The following is a 12,330-nucleotide window of genomic DNA, read 5'->3' on the forward strand; positions in this document are numbered from 1 at the left end:
AGTGCGGTGTTGTGGCCCCTAGCCCTGGGACTATCTCCATCTACCTCCCGTCCCAGGGACAGCTTGCTAGATGCTGCTCTCAAGGCTGTCTGCTCTATTCTCTGTCCTGAGCTGTTCTGTTGTGACGCCCTGGGCAAGCTAGGGGTCACAGGTCACAACACCACACGCACCCCACATTCCCTGCAGGTACACACAAAGTCAAAACTAAAATCCTTGTTGCCTTCCTCCAGGGGCTGGTGTTCACACCAGGGGTTGGGCCAGGCAGTTGGCTCCGCCCACCGAGGAGTTCACAGCTCTGGAGGCGGGAAAACCAGGCAGATAAGCTAGGGAAGTGAAGGAGTAAACAGTGAAGTGGTAAAGGAGGAAAGTGAGAGAAGTGACAAGAGAAAGTGACAGCAAGAAGCCTGAAGTTGGTTCGGGTGTGTGCCCCGGACTGAGACAGCAAGGTTGGCAGACGGCGGTGACCGTCTGCAGGAGAGACTGCTCGGAGGTTGCCGAAAGGACCGCAGACGGGTGGTGCCCCGGCGGTAGCGGAGCGGTATACAAAGAACAGTCAGCACCAGGGCAGGGGCCTTTCGGATCCCGGCAAGGCTAGCAGTCGCCATAATTTGCCAAATCCGTCAGTGAAGGGGACGTCTGTCTCCCAACAACTAAGTCCCGATTGAAGGCAACAGTCCGACCGTTAAGGGGAGACATCGCCACCGCCAAGGCACCAGTTTCCCAGGGCCAGCGCCTGCGGGCAAGAGTGGAGCTCCTCCGGCACATATCCAGGTCGGGGAGCGGGTTACCAGTGGGAACCCATCGCTACCAAACAAGTACACATAGGTGCAGGGAAGAGACCGTCACCGTCAACTGCAGGGGACATCAGCGCTGCAACCGTCCGAGGGACCCGTCCAACCAGCTGTTTGTTTACCGAGAACTGTGTCGTGTTTACTTGCTGAGTGAGTACCTCCGTGCCGTGCGGCACAGTGCTGCCCCTGCGCCCCTGCACCTCCACAGGCCCCATAGCCCGCCTGCCCACCATCCCAACCCCATCACTGGGCCCCAGGACCACCAATCCCCTACCCACGGAGGGGCAAATCAACAACTGGCTGCTCCATACCACCACTCCCGGGATCCCCAGCCAGAGCAGCGGTGGTGTCCACCTAATCACCACAACCGTGGGTGGCGTCACGGACAATAAACAATCCCAACTACCAATCCCCTGTCACTCACGGGCGAGGAGCGCCGCTAGAGTCCCCGGGATCCGGCCCATCGCTCGAGCCACCGAGCAGCAGCAGGCCGTGGCAGCAGCGGCAGCCGGACCCGAGCAGTGGGAGAGCGCGGCGTCCCCTCCTCCGCCCGCGACAACTTGGCGTCACGAACAGGATCTTACCGCTCTGCCGTCTGGTAGAGGTGCGCCTTGTTACTGCCGGAGGTGTCCGGCCAGAAAATTTCAGAAGCCGCCATCTTTGGCGCGAAGAGTTCCCGCTCGAGCGTCTTCTCGAGTAGCAGAGGCGCGAAGGCCAAAACCCCGCCCCGATAGAGGAGGGGCCGGAAAGAAGCTAAGGGGGACGCAATGGCGGCTGGACGCATGTGAGGTGGCTATAAAAGCAGGGACGCCAGGACCCTGTGGCCATCTTGTTGCTAGTTCCTGGAAAGCACGACTGCCGAGATGTCCGCTCCAGTTAATAACAGCGAGACCCCCGCGCCCGGCATGGCGACGTGGTTGAGGGACCGGACCGTCCCGCTGAGTAATCGTCTGCAGGCCCACATGCAACTCCTCCTGGAGGAGTGGGAGACCGACATGGCGGACGTGGTGGCGGCTATGTGGAGACGCGAGGTGGAAGAGGATTTGGAGGAGCGGGTAAGAGACCCACGCCCCTGTATTCCTGAGGGATCGGCCATTGGAGCTGAGGGGTCCGGCCGGCTTCCGCTCACCCTGCCTCTTTCCCCTTTACCCGTGATAGCTGCTGCCGCTCCGCCATTAGGCCCGCTACCTGCCCAACCGGTAGCGATACCCTGCCAAGCCGCCCCGGCGGACCAGCCGGCTGCAGACGTCCAGGATGTCCCTGAAGTGCCCCTGGGGGAACCGCTAGGACCGCGGCCCCTTAACAGAATGGTGCCAGAAGTCTCGGTAGTGACTGTGCCAGACCCCGAGCCCGAGACCATGGCCTGGATGAAGGCCCGGGTGATTCAATTCCACCAGCGTCAGCAGGATCAGATCTTCCGGATGATGGAGCAGTGGACTAACGAGGTGGAGATGCTGATTACAACTGCCCCGATGTACGAAGGGGGAATAGATGTAGCAGAGTCGACTGGTGACCCACGTCCCTATGTCCTACCAGGACCGGCCGCTGCAGCTGAGGGGCCCGGCCTAGTCTCGGCCTATGCATCACCCTTGCCGTTACTTCTGGGGCACCTCAGTGTAGACTCGCCTGATCTGCCGCTCCGTGCTACCGCAGAAGGGTCTGAAGTGCTGGATGCTGGAGGCCAGGAGGCTGCGGCAGCTGGCGGTAACCCGCCTGACGCAGGAACAAGAGATGATGACTCCGGCCCCAGCCCCGGGTCCGCTGCTGAGTTGGAAGAGGCAATGGAGCGTGCCCGTTATGTAGGAGGTCCAGTGGTCTTCCATACCCCGCGTACCGGTGGAAATGGGTACCGGGTGCCCCTGTCACAGCAGGCATGTCAGTGCATGCTGGATATGCTGGTGGAGGGGGATGGAGCCGCCTTAGCTGAGGACTCTGAGTAGGGCAGCGGAGCGCCGTTGCACCGTCCCCGTTGGGACCAAGGCCTGTGTTTGTTTGAAAAATGATAAGTAAATAGAACCGAACAGTCATCTGATTTGCACCGTGATTGGAAAACCGGCCGTTGCCGGCACTATTGTCCCCGTGGGGACCGTTTAAAAAGTTGCATAAGGGAGTCCTTATGGACAAGCCCGTGAACTTGCAGGGCAACCACAAACGTTAAGTGGCTTTTAAATAAGTTGTTTTACCTTTACCGTTTCCGCAGTTGCCGCCTCCGGAGAGGCAGGTTGGAGGGAGGGCCCGCAGTAGAGCCGGCTGGGGCCCAGCCACCACAGGAATTGGTGGCTACTCTCTGGAGGGGAAGGACAGATCCCGCTCGGGTAACTTGGTGCAGGACTGGGGTCAAGGGGTGCTGCCTGTTTTCTAGGGGCAGCATCAGGGCCAGGTTGCTTGGGTGGGAGAGAGCGGAGACCGTAACCGTAAACCGTTTGAAACCGTTTAAGTAAGAGTACCTCCCGATGTCGGAAGAAGTTATTTTAATTGTAAACATGTTACCGTTTTCTACTTTTTTTTCAGAAAAACAAAAAGGAAAATAAAACCGGTGTTGGACGGGCAGCCCGAGGACGGTCTGCGTTTTGCTAAGGGGGAATGTGACACCCTGGGCAAGCCAGGGGTCACAGGTCACAACACCACACGCACCCCACATTCCCTGCAGGTACACACAAAGTCAAAACTAAAATCCTGGTTGCCTTCCTCCAGGGGCTGGTGTTCACACCAGGGGGTGGGCCAGGCGGTTGGCTCCGCCCACCGAGGAGTTCACAGCTCTGGAGGCGGGAAAACTAGGCAGATAAGCTAGGGAAGTGAAGGAGTAAACAGTGAAGTGGTAAAGGAGGAAAGTGAGAGAAGTGACAAGAGAAAGTGACAGCAAGAAGCCTGAAGTTGGTCCGGGTGTGTGCCCCGGACTGAGACAGCAAGGTTGGCAGACGGCGGTGACCATCTGCAGGAGAGACTGCTCGGAGGTTGCCGTCAGGACCGCAGACGGGTGGTGACCCGGCGGTACTGGAGCGGTATACAAAGAACAGTCAGCACCAGGGCAGGGGCCTTTCGGATCCCGGCAAGGCTAGGAGTCGCCATAATTTGCCAAATCCGTCAGTGAAGGGGACGTCTGTCTCCCAACAACTAAGTCCCGATTGAAGGCAACAGTCCGACCGTTAAGGGGAGACATCGCCACCGCCAAGGCACCAGTTTCCCAGGGCCAGCGCCTGCGGGCAAGAGTGGAGTTCCTCCGGCACATATCCAGGTCGGGGAGCGGGTTACCGGTGGGAACCCATCGCTACCAAACAACTACACATAGGTGCAGGGAAGAGACCGTCACAGTCAACTGCAGGGGACATCAGCACCGCAACCGTCCGAGGGACCCGTCCAACCAGCCGTTTGTTTACCGAGAACTGTGTCGTGTTTACTGGCTGAGTGAGTACCTCCGTGCCGTGCGGCACAGCGCTGCCCCTGCACCTCCACAGGCCCCATAGCCCGCCTGCCCACCATCCCAACCCCATCTCTGGGCCCCGGGACCACCAATCCCCTACCCACGGAGGGGCAAATCAACAACTGGCTGCTCCATACCACCACTCCCGGGATCCCCAGCCAGAGCAGCGGTGGTGTCCACCTAATCACCACAACCGTGGGTGGCGTCACGGACAATAAACAATCCCAACTACCAATCCCCTTTCACTCACGGGCGAGGAGCGCCGCTAGAGTCCCCGGGATCCGGCCCATCGCTCGAGCCACCGAGCAGCAGCAGGCCGCGGCAGCAGCGGCAGCCGGACCCGAGCAGTGGGAGAGCGCAGCGTCCTCTACTCCGCCCGCAACATTGTGACTTAGGCCTAAGATACACGGCATGAAAATCGTAGCGAGTGGAATCCAATAAAACATCGCATTACACTCAGACCAATATTAGCCTATGTGCCAGCATCCATGAGTGATTATTTTCTCAGCCCTAATTGGACTGAGAAAAACAGTTGCAACATGCTGCGAGTGTAATGCGATCCTTGTTTCTCTCGCACCCATTCAAGTCTATGGGGCGAGAGAAAAATCGCACTGCACTCGCAGTACACTGGTGTACTGTGAGTGCAGAGCAAGAATAGCAATAGCTGGCAACGGAGGAGAGAGGGAGATAAATCCATCCCTCTCCTCCGCAGCGCCGGCCCTCCTCTGCAGCACCGGCCCGCCCCTCCTCAGTGCCAGCCCGCCCCCCGCAGCTGTGGTCTGATCGCATGATTGGACCTCAGTCGCAGTGACACTCGCATGACACTCGACTCCCGCTGTGCTGCCAGCTTGAACCGAGTGTCACGCGAGGATCGCAGTAGTCCCCCGTGTGGCCCTGGCCTAGAAGTAAAACTGCTTGAGTCTTTTTGCTCATTCAGAGTGACACCCACCCCTCAGGAATGACTCAGCAGTGCTGGGGGATTTCCAGCCTGGCTTCCTGTATGTGGTGACTCATGCTAGATGTTTGTAAGTGCGAGGCAGAAACCAGTGATTAACCTCTTTTCCACCGGGAGAGAATTACAACTTAAACCAGACACAATTTCCTGTGGCGACTGAACCTCTAGGTTGCCACATTCCCTTCCTCTCCTGCTGGAGAACTCTCTAACTGTCGTGTTGGCTCCTGGTTCCCCTGCTGGCTGCACCTCCCCCCTCCCAGGTACTAAGCTAGTGTGACTGGGGCCCCTGTTGAGGGCATCCTGTAAATGCCTCTCTGTCGGCGAACCTTTTATTAACCGACCCTAGCCCAGTCCACAGTGGGAACAGGGCAACGTGGTGTGTTGAGTGTGTAATGGGGTGAAACCAGGACTGACCTTCTCAGAAACCGGGTTTAACATTACACCCAAATTTGGGTGCAATACTCTGTGGCGACTGAAGCCTTAGGGGCGCAACATATGTATAAAGGGTTGAACTGTGGACTGTATGAAACTGTAAAAATGGTCTTAACTGTGGTCTACAGCCTTATTTAGTAGGTCTGGTTTGTGGGCTATAGTCATTTTGTCGAGTGTAATGAAGGGGGTCCTATAAACCTTTTGTGATTCAAATATTTAGGGTGGGGGCTTATATGGGTTGGGCATATGAGAACAACTTTTACACTTTCATATTTGCTTTTCTTGTACGGTCTTCTGAATCTCCCTGATGCATCATACCACTGTGAAGCATTCCTCTGTTTATTCACACCAAATGCAATATTAATAAGCCCACACTGTGGTTACTAGATCTGATCTAATGATACCAGCTGATAGGCTATAAGGCGATATTTAGATATTGAGTCCACTGTCTGATGTTATTTTGCTGTGAGCATTCCCGCACATTATCTCCTCTACATGGCAGCGAATGGGTTGATTGACTATACTGCGATTATGACTATTGTCTGGCTGGACAGTGGGAAAGATTTAGCATGTGCAGCAAGAGAGGGGCTCTCCCATTAATCACTGCTCTTTAATTAACAGCTCTGAGCTTGCAGGGAGCCTGGTGTAGGGGCATCTGAGGGGTCTGAACTCCGCCACGGCTGGCAGGGCAAGCAGCACGGCGGGGCAGAGGGGAGCAGAGCAGACACAGCAGATGGCGCAACTGCAGATTAAGAAAACATGGGAAATATCTGACCGATAGATACTGTGAGACAATTACCTGGTATACAATGGTTGCACTTCACTGTTATCCAACTAGCCAAGTCTAATAAGAGCGATATATCCAGATTTATAACATCAATGTATACAAGTGTATGACATACTGCTCAATGCCACCCTATATGTACACAGAATGATTACTGATTGGATCCCATATCAACCTTTTATGCTCCACATAACTCTGTTTTATACAGCATCTATAACACTTCATGAACTAACCAATATGCACACTCCTCTGTGTAAGCAGCCACCTACAGTTGAAACCAGAAGTTTACATACACTATCTAAAAAGACACATCTGCATGTTTTTCCTCACTGACATTCAATATTGCCACATAATCTTCTTTCCTCATGATTCCATCTATTTTGTGAAGTGTACAAGTTCATTCTGCAGCAAAACAACCCCACACCATTATGCTGCCACCCTTGTGTTTCACAGTTGGTATGGTATTCTAAAGGCCACGTCACACTAAGCAACATCGCTAGCAACATCGCTGCTGAGGCACGACTTTTGTGACGTAACAGCGATGTTGCTAGTGATGTCGCTGTGTGTGACATCCAGCAACAACCTGGCCCCTGCTGTGAGGTCGCTGGTTGTTGCTGAATGTCCTGGATCATTTTTTAGTTGTTGCTGTCCTGCTGTGAAGCACACATCGCTGTGTGTGACAGCGAGACAGCAACAACTGAATGTGCAGGCAGCAGTAGCCGGCTTCTGCGGACACTGGTAACCACGGTAAACATCGGGTAACCAAGAAGCCCTTACCTTGGTTACCCGATATTTACCTTCGTTACCAGCGTCCGCCGCTCACACTTCCAGTGCCGGCTCCCTGCTCTATGCACACATAGCCAGACTACACATCGGGTAATTAACCCGATGTGTACTGTGGCTAGGAGTGCAGGGAACAGGGAGCCGGCACTGTGAACAGTAGAAGATTAAAAACTGGTGATTTGGAGTTATGACACGAAAGTCAATAGACTAGGCTCTGATGGATGTAAATGGATCTGGAAGAAACAAGCTGAAAAGTGGCTAATGGATAGAGAAATTGAAGGAACTGTCAGGTTCCATGGACGAAGCCTCATTATATGGGGGTGTATCACAGCCAAAGGCGTTAAGTACTTGATCAATAGCATGTCCAGAAGGATTGAAGCAGTGTTGAAAGACACAGGAATTGATAAAATCCCAACAAAATAATAAAAATTAAAATTTTTCATTTTTAGGAGCAAATCAGTAATAATGCAGTGACATGAGAATAATCTGCATACCTAATCATATGCTATATAGCTTTAAGTCAATTCTATGTGTGAGATAGCCAGGATGATTGTATAAAAAATTAAGGTACTCTCTAGTGATGAACGAACCCAAACTGTAAATTTTGGGGTCCGTACCAAACACATAGTGTTCGTGAACATTGTGCCAAAAACGAATTTTCCTGGGAAACTCATGTTACAGTTCGGATCCAGTTGGGGTCCTGGGGCTGTAAAAAAAGCATATTATTAAAAAAACATCATGATTACACTGATCGGTTCCCGCGATACGTCCTGCAGTCCAACTCAGCCGCTGTCTCCCGACCGCTTCTGCTTCTGGGTCCGATCATTAACTTCGGTATTCACTGCACTGCTCATCACTCGGCAGTCTTCAGCTTTTTTCGGCTGTGTTCGTGGTGACGTCAGGGCTCACTTGAGTCCATGGCTTGGCCATGGACTCGATTGAACTTTGATTGTCACGGTCAGTGTCAGAGTGCTTCTTGCTTTGTACAGACAAGTGTCTATACAGAGCGAGAAGCAGGCTGAGGCTACGGTTCCACTTGTGTATGACTCCTGCGAGTCTCACATCGGTATCAACCGGAACGGCCTGACGCTCTCTGGGCACGAGCATGCAGCTGCATGGAGATACATGCAGCCGACCAGCTTCTGTCAGAAGAGTGTGCGGCCATGCCGGGTGATGCAGTGCGAGACTCTTGCGAGTCATACGCAAGTGGAATAATATTATTCCTGTCACACAGTGGGCGTCTGTGATTAGATACTGAAGTAACCTGAAATCTTCCCATACATTCTAGGATCTATATTGTATGGGCAGTTTATAGGTTACTCCAACAGCCAATCACTGACACCCATTCTGCGTGACAGCGTCTGTGATTGGCTGATGGGTCCCTCACACATATAGTAGTGTAAAAATAAATAAATATTTAAAAAAAAATAATGTAGCTCTCCCCAGTATTTTTGATTCTCAGCACAGATAAAGCAAATCACTATGGGCTGCCACCCCATCTGCCTGGCTCTACCTTGGCTGGCAATCAAAATACAGGGAAGCCCATTAATTGTTTTTAAACTATTTAAAAAAATAATAATAAAAAAAATGTGTGGGCTCCCGCTGTATTTTGATCGCTAGTCACGTAAAGCCAGGCAGATGGGGGCTGGGATTCTCATCGTGGTAAGGCCCAAGTGTTCTGGGCTCCCACGCTAAAAACCACAGCCCTCAACCGCTTCTGGAAATGGTGCATTGTTTCTTAGCACCATTTCCAGCGCTTTACCTGGCTCGTCCAGCAGCCCTGATGGCGATGGCATGCTGGGTAATAAAGGCGTTAATACCAGCTTTGTATTCTCAGCTGCTAGTAAGCCCGCAATTCATGGTGTCACGCCAAATTAGACATGGCCACCATGAATTTCTAGTAAACAGTAAAAAAAACCCACAACACATAGAAAAAAGTTTTTTATTAGAAATAAAACAAAAAAACATTTAGAGACTCCATCTTCATTATAAAAAAATTCTTAGTCCAATGCAGTCCATAGGGAGAGCAATGTCAGCTCTGCTTCATCACACTGTACAGACAAGCGTCTCTACAGGGCGAGAAGGAGGCTGACAGTGATAGTCAAAGTTCAATCGAGTCCATGGCTAAGCCATGGACTTGGTCAATCCTGACGTCACAGCGAGCACGTCCGAAAAAAGCGGAAGACTGACGAGTGATGAGCAGTGCAGTGAATACCACCAGAAGTTAATGATCGGACCTGGAAACAGAAATGGCCAGGAGACAGTGGCTGAGCGGGTCTGCAGGACGAGTCGCAGGACCGGTAAGTATAATAACAATGTTTATTAGCTATATTCTTTGTTTTACAGCTCCTCGCCCCATCCCTTAACTGTAAAGTCCAAGCTCGGGGTTCGGATGCAGGTTAGCTTTATCTCCGACTCAGAACTTTACAAAAAGTTAGGGTGAGACTCCCGATCCCGAACATCGGGGGGTTTGCCAATCACTAGTAGTCTCACATTTAAAGCTGTAGTGAATGGTGAGATATGGAGCTTGAATATCAAAAGTTGAAAGCATTGTTACTAGTGATGGTCGAACCCAAACTGTAAAGCAGGGGTGGGGAACCCGCCATGCCCTTCTATGCGGCCCCCGGGCAGATTCCCGGGGGCGGCAGTGCTCGAGCCGCTACCGCCATCTTGTGGGCCGCCAGCCCTTTACATCCACACATATGCTGCTGTGCTTACCAATGCGTTCTCCCGCTGGCCAGTGCCAGCGAGAGAGGACTTACTTTGTGGGCGGGTTTAGTGCTCTGCGTTGCCCGCCCCCGGCCCTCTGAGCTCCGTGCCCGCCCCCCAGCCCTCTGAGCTCCATGCCCGCTCCCCGGCCCTCTGAGCTGCATGCCCGCCCACCGGCCCTCTGAGCTCCATGCCCGCTCCCCGGCCCTCTGAGCTACATGCCCGCCCCCAGCCCTCTGAGCTCCGTGCACGCCCCCCTGTGCTGTGTGCCCGCCCCCGGCCCTCGGAGCTACGTGCTCGCCCCCCAGCCCTCTGAGCTGTGTGCCCGCCCCACCGGCCCTCTGAGCTCCGTGCCCGCTCCCTGGCCCTCTGAGCTACGTGCCCGCCCCCCGGCCCTCTGAGCTCCGTGCATGCCTCCCCGGCCCTCTGAGCTGTGTGCCCGGCCCTCAGAGCTACATGCCCACCCCCCGGCCCTCGGAGCTGCGTGTCCGATACCTGCTCTCCGGTGCAGTGAGTCCGACGCTGCTGTGTGTTCAGCGCCAGCCCTCTGCTGCTGTGTGCCTGTGTATATTTTGTGTGCCTGTGTATATTTTGTGTGCCTGTTTATATTTGTAATGTCCAGTGCTTTATGGCCTCCCTCCCCTCAGTGCTGTGTGCCCCCCAATGCTGTTTATCACCCTAGGTTTGTGTGTCCCCCCCACTGATGTCAGGGCTCCGCAAGTGATATCTGTGCCCCCCCAGTGGTGCCTGCGCCCCAGCCCCTCTTGTGTGGTGCCTGCGCCCCAGCCCCTCTTGTATGGTGCCTGCGCCCCAGCCCCTCTTGTGATGTGCATGTCCCCAGCCCCTCCTGTGATGTGCATGTCCTCAGCGTCTCTTGTGACTTATACATCACAGGAGGGGCTGGGGGTATATACATCACAAGAGGGGCTGGGGTCACATACATCACAAGAGGGGCTGGGGGCATATACATCACAAGAGGAGCTGGGGGCATATACATCACAAGAGGAGCTGGGGGCATATACATCACAAGAGGAGCTGGGGGCACATACATCACAGGAAGGCTGGGGGCATATACATCACAGGAGGGATTGGGGGCATATACATCATAGGAGGGGCTGGGGGCACATACATCACAGGAGGGGCTGGGGGCACATACATCACAGGAAGGCTGGGGGCACATACATCACAGGAAGGCTGGGGGCACATACATCACAGGAGGAACTGGGGGAATATACATCACAGGAGGAACTGGGGGAATATACATCACAGGAGAGTCTGGGGGCATATACATCACAGGAGGGACTGGGGGCATATACATCACAGGAGGGGCTGGGGGCATATACATGTTCCCAGCCCCTTGTGTGATGTATGTGCCCCCAGTGTCTCCTGTGATGTATATACAGCAGTCCCAGGGTCTCCTATGTGATATATGTACCTCCAGTGTCTCCTGTGATGTATATAGAGCATTTGTTATGTGATGTATATGATTTACCAATCTTATCACAAAGAGTTGACTGCGCTCCAGACCCAGACAAAAATGAAAAAGAAGTTGTGAGAAGAAACATGATTGGTATCATCAAACATCACAGCTGCACCAAAGAGAAGCCGCTCCCAGTCGCCACAGTAGGGGCAAGTTAATTAATTGTTTGACCAAATATAGCAGGGTCATTTTCACATTGATAATTTTGTGCGGCCCTCGAAGGTTGGTAGGAATTTCCAAATGGCCCCCGGCTGAAAAAAGGTTCCCCACCCCTGCTGTAAAGTCTGGGGTCTGTAACGGATACTTCGTGTCTGTGCATGGACCTTAAAGCTGGACTATTCAGGGAAGCCCATCTTACTAATCAAGTTCGGCCACCCGGATAATTAAAAAAAAATACAGGAAAAAAAAAGAAAATAAGGAATAAAGCAGGACCGTTATACTTACTGACCTTCCCCATGACTGTAATACTACTTCTGAGTTCTCTCATTAACTCACATACATATTCACTGCTTCACCTACCTACCGTCAGTCCCGCTGTCAGTAATTGGTTGCAGTCAGACTGCGCCTCCACCCTGTTTGACACCATCTGTGATTGGTTGGTATCACACACGCTGTCTGCATCCCTATAGTGCTGTAAAAATAAATAAATAAGTTGGCGTATGGTCCCCCTATATTGTGATACCCAGTGCAGATAACGCATTCAGGTACAGGCTGCAGCCCCCAGCCATGTTCTTATTTATCTTATCAAAATATGAGAGACCCTATTCACTCGGTAAGTGAAAATAAGTAAACACAAACACTTAAAAATCATTTATTTGAAACAAAATACAAAAACCCCGACACTCTTTCTCCAATTTATAAACCCACAAAACACCCAGGTCCGACGTAATCCACATGAGGTCCCACGACGATCATGCCTCTGCTGCATACTGAAGTCATACCGTTCGAGCACATTACAGAACATGTTGCAAATAA

The sequence above is a fragment of the Anomaloglossus baeobatrachus genome, chromosome 5, assembly GCF_048569485.1.
Source record: "Anomaloglossus baeobatrachus isolate aAnoBae1 chromosome 5, aAnoBae1.hap1, whole genome shotgun sequence".
Lineage (NCBI taxonomy): Eukaryota > Metazoa > Chordata > Amphibia > Anura > Aromobatidae > Anomaloglossus > Anomaloglossus baeobatrachus.